Below are 15,701 nucleotides of genomic sequence, written 5' to 3'. Positions count from 1 at the left end.
ACAATAGAAATAACTGCTGCCCGAGGATAGCACAATAGCGTCTACTGTTGATACCGATACAAAACCGGTGCACAGACAGAACTCACTTGCGGGGATGCTACTTTTTATCACTTTTATTTAATGCCTATACTACAGCCTCTGCTGTGATAGGCACCTTCGTCTTACCGATGTCGATTGTTAAAAAAAACGCGTGTGCTCACTTCGAACATTCGGTTACGAATGAGCTGAAACATTTGAGTATTCGCTCATTTGTCTTCTTAGCTAAAATTTTTAACAGATGCTGGGAGCTTGGTTACTTCCCTTCAATGTGGAAGTTAGCTAAAGTTATCCCAGTTTTGAAACCGGGGAAAGATCCTTCCTTTTCCAAGAGCTATCGGCCCATCAGCTTACTCTCTGCCCTATCCAAGCTGTTTGAAAAGTCAATACAAAGGCGAATTCTTGCTTTCGCAGATGAACAGGATATATTTCTGGAAGAATAGTTTGGGTTCCGGAAAGGAAGATCCACCATCCACCAACTCACAAGGGTTAACAACGTCATCCAGCAAAACAAATCAGTGTCCAAAACGACTGCCATGGCAATATTGGATATTGAAAAGGCATTCGATAATGTGTGGCACGATGGACTGGTGTTCAAACTGCATCGGTATAATTTTCCCATGTATCTTATTAAAATTATCAAAAATTATCTTGCAGATAGAGCATTCCAGATCTCTCTGAATAATGCACTTTCAGAAAGATTTACTATTCCTGCTGGTGTACCCCAGGAAAGTATCCTAGGTCCCATTCTATACAACATTTTCACATCAGACATCCCACCTCTTCCAGGTGGTGGTGTTCTGTCACAATTTGCTGATGATACTGCCATTCTTTACAAAGGTCGTGTCATTAATGCTCTGAAAAATAAACTACAGACAGGTCTGGACGCTTTAACGGAATATTTTACAAGCTGGAAAATTGTGATCAATGCAGCAAAAACTCAGGTCATCTTGTTTCCACATTCAAGATCTCCAAAACTTGTTCCATCAGACGAATGCCGAATACGATTCGGTGATGAGGTCATCCAATGGTCCGATGAAGTTATCTATCTAGGACTCATCTTTGACAGACATCTGATATTCAGGTCACATGTTGACAAAATCGTTCAAAAATGCAGCATACTCATTAGGTCTCTGTATCCGCTGATTTGTAGAACATCTAAACTATGCCTGAAGAATCAGATGGCTGTCTATGAACAAATCATCTACCCCGCAATTGAATACGCAGTCCCTGTTTGGCGGGGTTGTGCACGAACACACAAACTTAGGCTTCAACGCATTCAAAGTAAGATCTTAAAGATGATTCTAAATCTACCCCCTTGGACAAGGACTAGTGAAGTACATGAGATGGCCTCACTGGATATACTAGAACAAAAATTCGAACAATACTGCACGAAATTTGAAGAGATGTGCTCAATCTCTGAAATACAAATAATTCAAAATTTGTACGTATTAGGTTAGGGATAGTTATAAGTAGGTAGACATTTTATAAATAATTAAAATAAATATTATGATTAAACATTAGTATGTAAAACAAGAGTAACTAAAACACCTAATATTAATAACGAATCGTATGAACAACAAAGATGAAAGGCCAAAGGGTCAAAACACTTGTACTGTAAAATGTTGATGTAATACACAAAAATAAGATTAATAAACAGATATTTATGCAAAAAAAAAAAATTTATGCAAAAATTCAATCAGTTTGGATTCAATCGCCACTGCGAGCAGATGTGTTTTGTGTCGTCTGCACGCTTTCGACAAGAGCGATTACGTCACAGCTGCCAGTCATTAGCAGTGGGAAAAAAACAACGGTGGAGAGTATTGCACAATATCAGCCGTTCTAATGGCTCTAAAAGTTTTCTAAAGAACTATTAGGATTTGTTGTTTGCAAATCGTAGGGAAATATCCTCAGTTTACTGAAAATCAAGAATAGTTTGCTTAGATTTGTGCACTTTTCGCTGTGTGAAATTCACAGTAATCGAGATCAAGTGAAGCATTCTTTGTTTTTGCGAAAAATGTGAAAAAGGGGAATGCGTGCATAATTCATACAATTGATATTCGGAAGTGTTAAGGGACATGTCAGTTGTTTTCGTATTCACGACATCCAGTTATGTCTCTGACATTACCCACCCGCCTTTTTCACACCCAGATGCAGTAAAACCATTTTTAAGGTGTATATTTGAAATCTTCTTCACTGTTTGGTTCTAACGAGACAGCATAATACGTAAACATCAAGCTTTCTCTAAACGCAAGTTTCGTGCACGATGTAGCTCAACACAATTCACTCAACGTTTAAGTTATATGGGGTAACGGTACCCATTCATCTCAGAGTGAGATCGGCTGTCTCTGTTCGGTAGATTTACTGTCAGAGTAAGATGAAAAAATGAGCATTCGCTTAGAGCTTTCGCGTCACTATAACACAATTGCACAATAATCGAACTATTTTCCCTACGGTATTGCTTTTAACATCCAAAGCAATGATTTTGTATTCAATTTTATCTCAATTCGTTAACTGAAAGTTGAGTAATCGGTAAAATAACATGGCGGCTTTACTAATGAGATGACTATTGGTACAATAGCCCTAGTATATATTTGAGCTTACATGTTTTGTTTCGTAATTTATAGAGCCTCCCTATTCAACCACTTTCATATTTCTTTTCTCTCTTCTCTAACTATTAAGGCAGCGTGGCCGAGTGGTCTAAGGCGCTGGTTTTAGGCACCAGTCAGAAATGGCGTGGGTTCGAATCCCACCGCTGTCAATTGTTTTTTGGTGCTCTAACGGTTCATATTCAGTGATGTCAGTTTGACATTTTTAGCTAACGCAATAATGTCGAGTTGAATTTTTTTCATTTTTCTTATTTGCAAATAGACACTTCGTAACTCAAACGAAGGTGACGATTTCTGTTTGAACCCTCTTAGAAAAAAAACGTTCAACGATGGTCCTTCATTGGTCCAATGAAAGTCCAATCAATCGTTCAACGGGAGGCCAACACGGGACCTTCGTTTGACGAAATTTGAAACAGAACGTTGAATCGAATGCCATTTTTTTTTTCGTTCAACAACGTTCGTCGTCACCGATATTTTTTTATTTTCACTGAAGTCGGCATGTCACTGCATTTGCTGTGTCGGAACGGAAGCGGCCCGGAAACGGAACGGAAGGGTATATATAGAGTAAAGTGCGTTAAAAATTTTGTACCATCACTGAAAAGGGCGAAAAATCGTAAAAAAAAATTTAAATCTTCTCCAATTGATATTTTTTATCAGTAGACGGTCAAACAAATCGATTTCGGTTATTCTTTTAGGAATCGAAGAAAATTATTTTGAAGAATACCACAATATTATATATGATAGTCGCCCTTATTCTGAATAACGACGTATTGATTGTTCGATCGAATCATAGCTACCTTTGATTTTGCTAGCGTTATGGGGAATACAAATGAAATACGAAGTAAAAAACGATACGACGTTATTCAGAATAAGGGTGAGTATGATTGATATGAGAAATGCATCGTTAGACCACTATGTGGATTAAAACAGGTTTTTTATCGTGATGTCAAAAATGAACAAGCGTTCATCCTTGACGTTCCAGTAGTAGTAGTAGCATCTGTGGACTTAGTCTCATCACTGTAGTTTGTTTAAATTAAATCAAATTGCCTTGCGAGCTGATATACAGTACTGTTGAATTGTCAAATAAAGGGTGTTTCTTAAGAGCTCGCTGTTTTGAAATTTAAATAAAACTTTTGCCAAATAATGAAATGGCTAAGTTTTTTTATTTGGGTAATAATATAATAGCTGCAACGACTATCTTTCACAAAGGTCATTCTGGAGGTCCAATTTTCGACGACTTTTTCAAGCAGTTGAGGCGTATATTACGTTGAATATTGATTTCATGTCACCAGCATGATTCGTTGCTGGTTTATTCACATAAACCAGTGATTTCGCGTATTCCCACCTCAAATAATCGAGTGGCACTCCATCACTCGAACGCGGAGGCCAATTCACCGTCCATTTCTCGAAAAAATGTTGTCGTTGAAATGTTCTTTCAATAAGTCGATTGTTTCGCCCGCAGTATGACAAGTGGCACCATCCTGTTGAAACAACATTACGTCCACATCCATATCTTAACAACGTTTTGCAACAAATCTCATTGATCGTGGTTCTATATCGATTTCCATTCACGGTTACACATCGACCTTCCTCATTTTTAAAGAAATAAGGACCGATGATTCCACCAGCCCATAGACCGCACCAAACAGTACATTTATCGGGATGCATCGGTAATTTTTGAACGGCCTACTCCAAATACGGCAATTTTGCTTGTTGACATATCCATTCAACCTAAAACTGCGCTATGAACAGTACTAACTGAACACTAATTTTGAAAATAAACTTGAAAGTGTTGTTCTGGAGTTAACATATTCATGATGATTTACCAAGCAATACTGAGTAGAAACGTCACTTTACACTGTCAAAACAACTTTCAGACAATAGATTAAACTCTATTAAAAAAACTAATCTATAAAAGCACCAGTTAAACTGAGGTTAGCAGTGACGGTAAAAACACTTGAAAAACAGCTTGATGTTTACGTATTATGCTGTCTCGTTAGAACCAAACAGTGAAGAAGATTTCAAATATACACCTTAAAAATGGTTTTACTGCATCTGGGTGTGAAAAAGGCGGGTGGGTAATGTCAGAGACATAACTGGATGTCGTGAATACGAAAACAACTGACATGTCCCTTAACACTTCCGAATATCAATTGTATGAATTATGCACGCATTCCCCTTTTTCACATTTTTCGCAAAAACAAAGAATGCTTCACTTGATCTCGATTACTGTGAATTTCACACAGCGAAAAGTGCACAAATCTAAGCAAACTATTCTTGATTTTCAGTAAACTGAGGATATTTCCCTACGATTTGCAAACAACAAATCCTAATAGTTCTTTAGAAAACTTTTAGAGCCATTAGAACGGCTGATATTGTGCAATACTCTCCACCGTTGTTTTTTTCCCACTGCTAATGACTGGCAGCTGTGACGTAATCGCTCTTGTCGAAAGCGTGCAGACGACACAAAACACATCTGCTCGCAGTGGCGATTGAATCCAAACTGATTGAATTTTTGCATAAATTTTTTTTTTTTTGCATAAATATCTGTTTATTAATCTTATTTTTGTGTATTACATCAACATTTTACAGTACAAGTGTTTTGACCCTTTGGCCTTTCATCTTTGTTGTTCATACGATTCGTTATTAATATTAGGTGTTTTAGTTACTCTTGTTTTACATACTAATGTTTAATCATAATATTTATTTTAATTATTTATAAAATGTCTACCTACTTATAACTATCCCTAACCTAATACGTACAAATTTTGAATTATTTGTATTTCAGAGATTGAGCACCTCTCTTCAAATTTCGTGCAGTATTGTTCGAATTTTTGTTCTAGTATATCCAGTGAGGCCATCTCATGTACTTCACTAGTCCTTGTCCAAGGGGGTAGATTTAGAATCATCTTTAAGATCTTACTTTGAATGCGTTGAAGCCTAAGTTTGTGTGTTCGTGCACAACCCCGCCAAACAGGGACTGCGTATTCAATTGCGGGGTAGATGATTTGTTTATAGACAGCCATCTGATTCTTCAGGCATAGTTTAGATGTTCTACAAATCAGCGGATACAGAGACCTAATGAGTATGCTGCATTTTTGAACGATTTTGTCAACATGTGACCTGAATATCAGATGTCTGTCAAAGGTGAGTCCTAGATAGATAACTTCATCGGACCATTGGATGACCTCATCACCGAATCGTATTCGGCATTCGTCTGATGGAACAAGTTTTGGAGATCTTGAATGTGGAAACAAGATGACCTGAGTTTTTGCTGCATTGATCACAATTTTCCAGCTTGTAAAATATTCCGTTAAAGCGTCCAGACCTGTCTGTAGTTTATTTTTCAGAGCATTAATGACACGACCTTTGTAAAGAATGGCAGTATCATCAGCAAATTGTGACAGAACACCACCACCTGGAAGAGGTGGGATGTCTGATGTGAAAATGTTGTATAGAATGGGACCTAGGATACTTTCCTGGGGTACACCAGCAGGAATAGTAAATCTTTCTGAAAGTGCATTATTCAGAGAGATCTGGAATGCTCTATCTGCAAGATAATTTTTGATAATTTTAATAAGATACATGGGAAAATTATACCGATGCAGTTTGAACACCAGTCCATCGTGCCACACATTATCGAATGCCTTTTCAATATCCAATATTGCCATGGCAGTCGTTTTGGACACTGATTTGTTTTGCTGGATGACGTTGTTAACCCTTGTGAGTTGGTGGATGGTGGATCTTCCTTTCCGGAACCCAAACTATTCTTCCAGAAATATATCCTGTTCATCTGCGAAAGCAAGAATTCGCCTTTGTATTGACTTTTCAAACAGCTTGGATAGGGCAGAGAGTAAGCTGATGGGCCGATAGCTCTTGGAAAAGGAAGGATCTTTCCCCGGTTTCAAAACTGGGATAACTTTAGCTAACTTCCACATTGAAGGGAAGTAACCAAGCTCCCAGCATCTGTTAAAAATTTTAGCTAAGAAGACAAATGAGCGAATACTCAAATGTTTCAGCTCATTCGTAACCGAATGTTCGAAGTGAGCACACGCGTTTTTTTTAACAATCGACATCGGTAAGACGAAGGTGCCTATCACAGCAGAGGCTGTAGTATAGGCATTAAATAAAAGTGATAAAAAGTAGCATCCCCGCAAGTGAGTTCTGTCTGTGCACCGGTTTTGTATCGGTATCAACAGTAGACGCTATTGTGCTATCCTCGGGCAGCAGTTATTTCTATTGTTTGCTACCCGCATCGCAGCAGCCAAATCCTGAGTCAAGGTCACGCTGAAGCACAACGAAGGAGTGAAGGAGCAACTCACCTAACAGCTTACCGTGATATACTGTTAAGTATTTTCTCAAACTTTTTCTTTCAACTTTTACTATTCATATATTTTCTTTTCATTTTATTTCTTTCTTTCTCATTTCAAGTGCGGGAGACTTCTTTACTCCCGCACTTTAAATATGAATATTGATGACAGTGGGGGTGTCTCGGAGGAGGGCGAAGCTGAACGAATGAACGAAGAACATTTAGAGGCTGAGTTTGCTTCCGAGATGCCATCTACCCCTCCTATACCATCTCCCCCTCCGATACCATCTCCCTCTCCGATGCCATCTCCCTCTCCGATGCCTCCATCTCCCTCTAAGATATTGCCTGCCCGCCAAAAAGTTTACCAAGACGATGGCTCGGGGGGTCCGTGGGTGGTATACTTCCGGCCCAAATTAAAGTCTCTCAGAGTTTTAAATATTGCTCGGGACCTGGAAAAACATTACTCGGCAATAAAAACAATAGATAAGGTTTCGCCAAACAAGTTACGCGTTGTTGTGTCCGACCTGAAGCAAGCAAACGCGATTGCTACCAGCGAGTTATTCACGAAGGAGTACCGCGTGTACGTCCCGTCTCATGTGGTGGAGATCGACGGTGTGGTCCGTGACGAAAGTCTGACAATCGAAGATCTGATGAAGGACGGGGTAGGCCGTTTCAAAAACCCCGACCTTCATCCAGTGAAAATTTTGGAGTGCAAGCAATTGCACTCCAAATCGATAGATGGTAAATTTTACCAATCGGACTCATTTCGCGTGACTTTTGCCGGATCTGCACTTCCAAATTACTTGGTAGTGAGTGGAGTTCGTCTACCTGTTCGGCTGTATATACCGCGGGTAATGCATTGTACAAGCTGCAAACAGTTAGGTCATACGGCAACCTATTGTTGCAACAAACTGCGATGCGGCAAATGCGGAGAGGCCCATGAGGACGATCTCTGCAGAAGAGCAGTGGAAAAGTGTTGCTACTGCGGGGAGAATCCTCATGATCTTTCGGTGTGCCCTACGTACATACAGCGTGCGGAGAAATTGAAGCGATCCGTGAAAGAACGTTCCAAACGTTCTTATGCGGAAATCTTAAAAAGAACCACTCCATCGACCCCTGAGAACCCGTTTGCAATCTTGCCAGTTGAAGAGGATACCTCTGACGACCCAGGCGAAGGACCTTCCTACACACAGGTTGAAGGAAGCAGGAAAAGACAAAATCTGGCTTCTCCCAAGCTTCCTCGTAAAGGCCTCAGACTGTCCTCTTCGTCACAAAAGAACCAAACGGAAACAAAAAGTGCTGACTCAAAACCGAAGCAAACACCTCCTGGGTTCAAAAAACTTAGGGATGATAAGGAGTACCCAGCACTTCCTGGGGCATCCAAAAACCCGAATGACCCCAAAGCACAACCAGAAAATCCAACAAACGCTGGATTATTGAAATTTTCTGATATCGTGGACTGGATATTAACAGCCTTCAATATTACTGATCCTCTGAAAAGCTTCCTAACTGCTCTACTGCCAACAGTAAGGACATTTTTAAAACAGTTGACTGAACAATGGCCCCTCCTTGCAGCGATCGTATCTTTTGATGGATAATTTACCACTGAGAATCGAAGATATGATCATTGTGCTTCAGTGGAATTGCAGAAGTATCATCCCAAAACTTGATTCTTTCAAACACTTAATACATACTCATAATTGCGATGTATTCTCCTTGAGTGAAACTTGGCTTACTTCTAACATCAACCTCGACTTCCATAATTTTAACATAATCCGCCTGGACCGAGAAGACTCTTATGGAGGGGTACTTTTAGGGATTAAAAAGTGCTATTCATTTTATCGTATTAACCTCCCCTCGACACCGGGAATTGAAGTTGTTGCTTGCCAAATTAATATTAAAGGCAAAGATCTATGTATAGCTTCTATCTACATTCCTCCCAGAGTCTCGATAGGGCATCGTCGGCTTGCAGACATCATAGAACTTCTTCCTTCACCGCGGCTGGTTTTAGGGGACTTTAACTCGCATGGTACAGGATGGGGCTGCTTATATGATGATAATCGTTCTTCGTTAATCCAAGATCTGTGTGACAACTTCAATTTGACAATTCTAAACACGGGAGAAATGACACGGAACCCTAGACCGCCAGCACAACCAAGTGCGCTGGATTTATCCCTTTGCTCGACTTCGCTACAGTTAGATTGCAAGTGGAAGGTAATCTGTGATCCTCACGGTAGCGATCACTTGCCGATCATAGTTTCTATCACCAACCGTGGAAGACCATCGGAAACAATCAATGTTTCGTACGATTTCACACGAAACATTGATTGGAAACGTTACGCGAGCTCGATATCTGAGAAACTAGAAACATCACAGGAGCTTCCTCCGGAGGAAGAGTATACATTTTTGGCTGGCTTGATTCTTGACACCGCAATTCAAGCTCAGACGAAACGAGTACCTAGCGCGCAAACTAGTATGCGTTCTCCCAACCCATGGTGGGACAAAGAGTGCTCAGAGCTGAAAACGAAAAAAGCTTCAGCCTTCATCTCGTTTAGAAAGAACGGAACTCCAGATAATTATCGGAAATACGCGGCGTTAGAATTTCAAATGAAAAGTCTTATTAAAGCTAAGAAACGCGGTTACTGGCGAAGGTTTGTTGACGGATTAACGAGAGAAACAGCAATGAGCACTCTTTGGAATACGGCCCGTCGCATGCGCAATCGAAATCACGCGAACGAAAGCGAGGAATATTCTAACCGCTGGATATTTGATTTCGCTAAGAAAGTATGTCCTGATTCTGTTCCGGAACAGAAGATATCCCGCGTCGCGACATTGAATACAAACGAAACACCGTTTTCGATGGTAGAGTTCTCACTTGCGCTCTTGTCGTGTAACAATAGAGCCCCGGGGTTAGACAGAATTAAATTCAACTTGTTGAAAAATCTGCCCGACTCTGCCAAAAGGCGCTTGCTGAATTTATTCAACAAGTTCCTCGAGGGTAATATTGTCCCACACGAATGGAGAGAAGTGAGAGTTATTACTATTCAAAAACCTGGAAAACCAGCCTCCGATCACAATTCGTATCGGCCGATTGCTATGCTTTCCTGTATCCGGAAATTGTTGGAGAAAATGATTCTCTTCCGTCTAGACAATTGGGTCGAAACAAATGGATTGCTTTCAGGTACACAATTTGGGTTCCGCAGGGGCAAAGGAACGAACGATTGTCTAGCGTTGCTCTCAACAGAAATTCAAATGGCATTTGCTCGTAAAGAACAAATGGCATCAGTTTTCCTCGACATCAAGGGGGCATTCGATTCAGTTTCCATTAACGTTCTATCTGAGAAGTTGCATCAGCATGGTCTTTCACCAGTTTTGAACAACTTTTTATATAATCTATTGTCCGAGAAACACATGCATTTTGAGCATGGTGATTTGACGACAAAGCGATTCAGTTACATGGGTCTTCCTCAGGGCTCATGCTTAAGCCCCCTTTTATACAACTTTTACGTAAATAACATTGATGAATGTATCAACACATCTTGCACGCTAAGACAACTTGCCGACGACAGTGTTGTGTCTATTATAGGACCCAAAGCTGCCGATCTCCAAGGACCATTGCAAGATACCCTCGACAACTTGTCGACATGGGCTTTTCAAATGGGTATCGAGTTCTCTACGGAGAAAACTGAGCTGGTTGTATTTTCAAGGAAGCGAGAACCTGCGCAACTACAGCTTCAACTAGGGGGTGAAACCATAGCTCAGGTTTTCACATTTAAATATCTCGGGGTCTGGTTCGATTCCAAAGGTACCTGGGGATGTCACATTAGGTATTTGAAACGAAAATGCCTACAGAGAATCAATTTCCTTCGTACAATAACCGGAACTTGGTGGGGCTCTCACCCAGGAGACCTGATCAGGTTGTACAAAACGACGATATTGTCAGTAATGGAATATGGATGTTTCTGTTTCCGCTCCGCTACGAATATTCATTTCATTAAACTGGAAAGAATTCAGTATCGTTGTTTACGTATTGCCTTGGGTTGCATGCAATCAACCCATACGATGAGTCTTGAAGTGCTGGCGGGCGTCTTACCGTTGAAAAACAGGTTCTGGGATCTCTCATATCGACTGCTAATCCGATGCGACATTTTGAATCCGATGGTGATAGAAAACTTTGAAAAGCTCGTCGAGCTTAATTCACAAACCCGTTTTATGTCCTTGTATTTTGACTACATGGCTCAGAATATAAATCCTTCTTCGTTTGTTCCCAATCGTGTTCATTTTGTGGATACTTCTAATTCTACTGTGTTTTTCGACACATCCATGAAAGAGGAAATTCGTGGAATCCCGGATCCTGTACGCCCTCAAGAGATCCCAAAAATTTTTAATAATAAATTTAAAGAAGTCGACTGTAATAAAATGTTTTACACTGACGGATCATATCTAGACGGGTCCACTGGCTTCGGTATATTCAATGTAAATTTCACCGCTTCCTATAAACTCAGTGATCCAGCTTCAGTTTACGTCGCAGAACTAGCTGCAATTCAGTATACCCTTGAGATCATTGACACTCTGCCCACAGATCACTACTTCATTGTATCGGACAGTCTCAGTTCCATTGAGGCTCTCCGTTCAGTGAAGCCTGGAAAGCACTCACCGTATTTCCTGGGGAAAATACGGGAACAATTGAGTGCTTTATCTGCAAAATCATACCAGATTACCTTGGTTTGGGTCCCCTCACATTGTTCCATACGGGGCAATGAGAGGGCGGACTCGTTAGCCAAGGTGGGCGCACTAGAAGGTGATATCTATGAAAGACCAATCTGCTTCAATGAATTTTTCAGTTGCTGTCGTCAGAAAACTCTAGCCAGCTGGCAGAATACATGGAATAGTGGAACTCTGGGACGATGGTTACACTCAATAGTCCCACAGGTATCGACGAAAGCTTGGTTCCGGGGGTTAGACGTGAGCCGAGACTTTATTCGTGTAATGTCAAGGCTCATGTCTAATCATTATATGTTCAGCGCGCATCTCCGTCGTGTGGGGCTCGCTGAGAGTGGTGTCTGCGTTTGCGGTGAGGGTTATCATGACATCGAACATGTTGTTTGGACATGTGTCGAGTATTGTGATGCCAGGTCCCAACTCATAGGTTCCCTTCGGGCCCGAGGTATACCACCCTTCGTACCAGTCCGCGACGTCTTGGCAACTCGAAATCTTCCTTATATGACTCTCATCTATAACTTCTTGAAAACTATCAATGCTCAAATTTAGTGCTCTCCCTATCTCTTTCTCGTCTACAGCTCTACCGCACTCTTCTTTACGTTGCTGGAAGTATGGCCTGTGTAAACGATGCTTCGGAGCATGCACCTGCCTTGAACTGACTGAGTTGCTGGAAGCTACCCAAAAACGTCACATCAACGTCAGAACACACCAACGAAGCATCCCAATCCAGAATAATCTCTTCATTGCTACAAGCTGAAAAACATGAAGATTCATCGAACGCAAAATGTGTCTAAAAGATGTATGCCACAAACCAATGATGTATTCAAATTTCAATTCAATACTGTGTAGGTCCCACCCTCCCTATGTCCCCTTACTAACTGGGGAGTATGCCGCCCCGTAATACGGCATCCCTTTCTCTCCCCCTAACAACAAGACAATCGGCCACGTTAAGCTAAAGCAAATGAGCCTAATAAAAATTTTATTTGAAAAAAAAAAAAAAAAATCGCGAGCTGTGTGGCATGTAGCGCCATCTTGTTGAAACCACATGTCAACCAAGTTCAGTTCTTCCATTTTTGGCAACAAAAAGTTTGTTAGCATCGAACGATAGCGATCGCCATTCACTGTAACGTTGCGTCCAACAGCATCTTTGAAAAAATACGGTCCAATGATTCCACCAGCGTACAAACCACACCAAACAGTGCATTTTTCGGGATGCATGGGCAGTTCTTGAACGGCTTCTGGTTGCTCTTCACTCCAAATGCGGCAATTTTGCTTATTTACGTAGCCATTCAACCAGAAATGAGCCTCATCGCTGAACAAAATTTGTCGATAAAAAAGCGGATTTTCCGAATGGACCACCTAAGACGCAGCCGCGGTCAACATTTAAATGAAATTATCTTCAAAAAGTAAATGTCATGTACCAATCTAACGTTTAAAATAAAGAACCGATGAGATTTTGCAAATTTTATGCGTTTTATTGTTTAAAAAAGTTCTCAAGCTCTTAAAAAATCACCCTTTATTTATTTATATATATTGTTATTATTATTATATTTTTTTTGTGTGTGCTTTAGCTGCCATTCTTTAAATAACGGATATGTTGCGGGTACTACTTTTAAATTTCGTTGCTATGACTTTGGGCTCCTTATTTTCCAGTCCATTTTCTGTCGTCAATGTCTCTAGGTATATGGGCTCCTCATATGTACTTATATTTACTTTCTTTCTTTCTGAAAGAGTGATAAGTTTTTGATCGTGAATATCTCTTGTTGTATCTAACGAATCAACATAATTTTTGCTACATGCCATCGGAAATATGATCACAATTTTGTGATATAATTTTCAGTTGTGTGACATAATCTCAAACAATTCAAAATTTAACTTTTCTGAAATGTTTGGTATTAACGAGTATCAAAGAGGATAATTCTTATGGCGCGTTTGCCTTTCTCGTATTTTGAAAGCTCATAGCTCAGTGATCTGTGGAAGGATTTATATAATCTAACTACCAATAGAATCGAGATTTTTCAACTTAAGCGTGTATAGAAACATTATTGCAGTATTTCAATAGTACACTATTGAAAAACCTGTCTCATTTGACCCATGTCAACACCAGAAAATCAGAACGCGTTCTGAGAAAGAGAACAAAATATCTGCTGCTGTACAACAAATTGTTCGAGGAAAATGTTCCAAACAGTGCTTAATATCGTAGTGAGTTCCACAATTTGGTCCTTCTGAAAGGCAGGAATGAGTCCCGTACAGTATAATGATAGTTTCTTTCAATGAAATGCAAATCCAAAATGAAATAATCGACATTAAAATTCTATATGCTGCTATTTTTATAGCCGTTAGGACCGCCCATTAGTTAAAAAGCTACAAACGAAATCACGCAAAAAAAAACCTCTTAACAAAAATTGGATCAGTTTGGATTCTATCGCCACTGCGAGCAGATGTATTGTGTGTCGTTTGCAAAGCTAGTTTCGCTTCCGACAAAAGCGATTACGTCACAGCTGCCAGTTGTTTGCATTGGTGAAAAAACAACGTAAAGAGGACAACAGTGGGGTGCATAACACAAAATCAGCCGTTCTAATGGCTCTAAAAGTTTTCAAAAGAACTATTAGGATTTCTTGCTCGCAAATCGAAGGTAAAAATCCTCAGTTTAGTGCAAATCTAGAACAGTTTGATTAGATTTGTGCACTTTTCGCTGTGTGAAATTCACAGTAATCGAGATCAAGTGAAGCCTTCTTTGTTTTTGCCAAAAATGCAAAAAATGGGAATGCTTCCATAATTCATACAATTGATCAACTAATTGATATTCGGAAGTGTTAAGGAACATGTCAGTTGTTTTCGTATTCACGACATTCAGTTATGTCTCTGACATTACCCACCCGCCTTTTTTTGACAAAAATAAAGAAATCGAGCATCGACTACGAAAAAACAATACATTTTGCACAATTTCTTCAAAAAATTCACAATTTACAAATAAATAAGTACGGATGTGTAATGTCAGATGTATAACTGGATGTCGTGAATACGAGAAAAACTTATACTTCCGAATACCAATTAGTTGATCGATTGTGTGAATTGTGCAAGCTTTCACCTTTTTCACTACTAGAATTTGAAACGATACATTGAAACTGGAGTACAGTTTAGTTACATTAAACATTCTGACATACAATTAAAAATTACAAAAAAAAAAAACAGTATAGCTCTTTATGATAAAATAATGGTGGTTCTGAAAAGAACCTTTTATGAAGGCGTTTGTAATGGAGAGTGACGAGTTGAGTTCGAATCTATCCTGAGTCACATTTTATATGACAAATCGGAACTGATATGTGCTTGACTACCTCAATACCGTCTTCCGGGTGCGAAAAGAGTAAGCAAGCGTGATGAATTTTCCTCATTATTTCCAAAACTTTGTTTTTCAGTTATTTATAGTTATCTCACGCTGTTGAAAATTTAATCACAAATTCCTGATCATATTTCCGATACCTTGTAGAAAAAATTATGTTTTTGGGTTAAGTACATCAAGAGATATTCGCGATTAAGTTCTGCCCTTTATTGTACAGGGAAAATTTTGAAAAGGCGCCCCATAGTAAAGTAAATCGTATTCTCGACAAAACCAGAAGCAAATAAATTTACGCATCTTACGAGGAAAACAGATTGAAAAATGACATGCGAATACAACTATGTAATGAAAACCGATAAAAAGCCACCGAAGAGACGGACCTCGAACACGTAGTTAGCTACTATCCGGGTACATCGTTTTGCCAATTAAATTATCCTGCATGTGAAACACACGAAGAAACAGTCTAATTGAACAAAAGAACCGAGCATGTTCAACTGTGCTCGAGCGCCACGGCGTTTATGTGTAGTAGACATGTGGTCAGGTTTTAAACACCTTCAGCTCAGTCTATTTTGTATCAATTATTAATTTTATTTCATCATTTGATTGGAAATATTTCAAAATTTCGATTTGAATGTAACAAGCCACGTAGTATTTTCAATTATAAATTATTTAAATTTTGTTTAGT

At 39.6% G+C, this 15,701-nt stretch overlaps 1 non-coding gene across 1 annotated transcript; it reads left to right on the top strand.

Moving 5' to 3' along the window:
* The first annotated feature begins 2,717 nt into the window (after positions 1-2,717).
* On the top strand, positions 2,718-2,797 carry Trnal-uag (transfer RNA leucine (anticodon UAG)). Its single transcript has one exon. It is a non-coding gene; the product is annotated as a tRNA-Leu (tRNA).
* The last annotated feature ends 12,904 nt before the right edge of the window (positions 2,798-15,701 follow it).

The sequence above is a fragment of the Malaya genurostris genome, chromosome 2 (assembly GCF_030247185.1).
Source record: "Malaya genurostris strain Urasoe2022 chromosome 2, Malgen_1.1, whole genome shotgun sequence".
Taxonomy (NCBI): Eukaryota; Metazoa; Arthropoda; class Insecta; order Diptera; family Culicidae; genus Malaya; species Malaya genurostris.
Note: the sequence above shows the minus strand (reverse complement) of the source record. Positions and strands in the feature narration are given on the sequence as shown.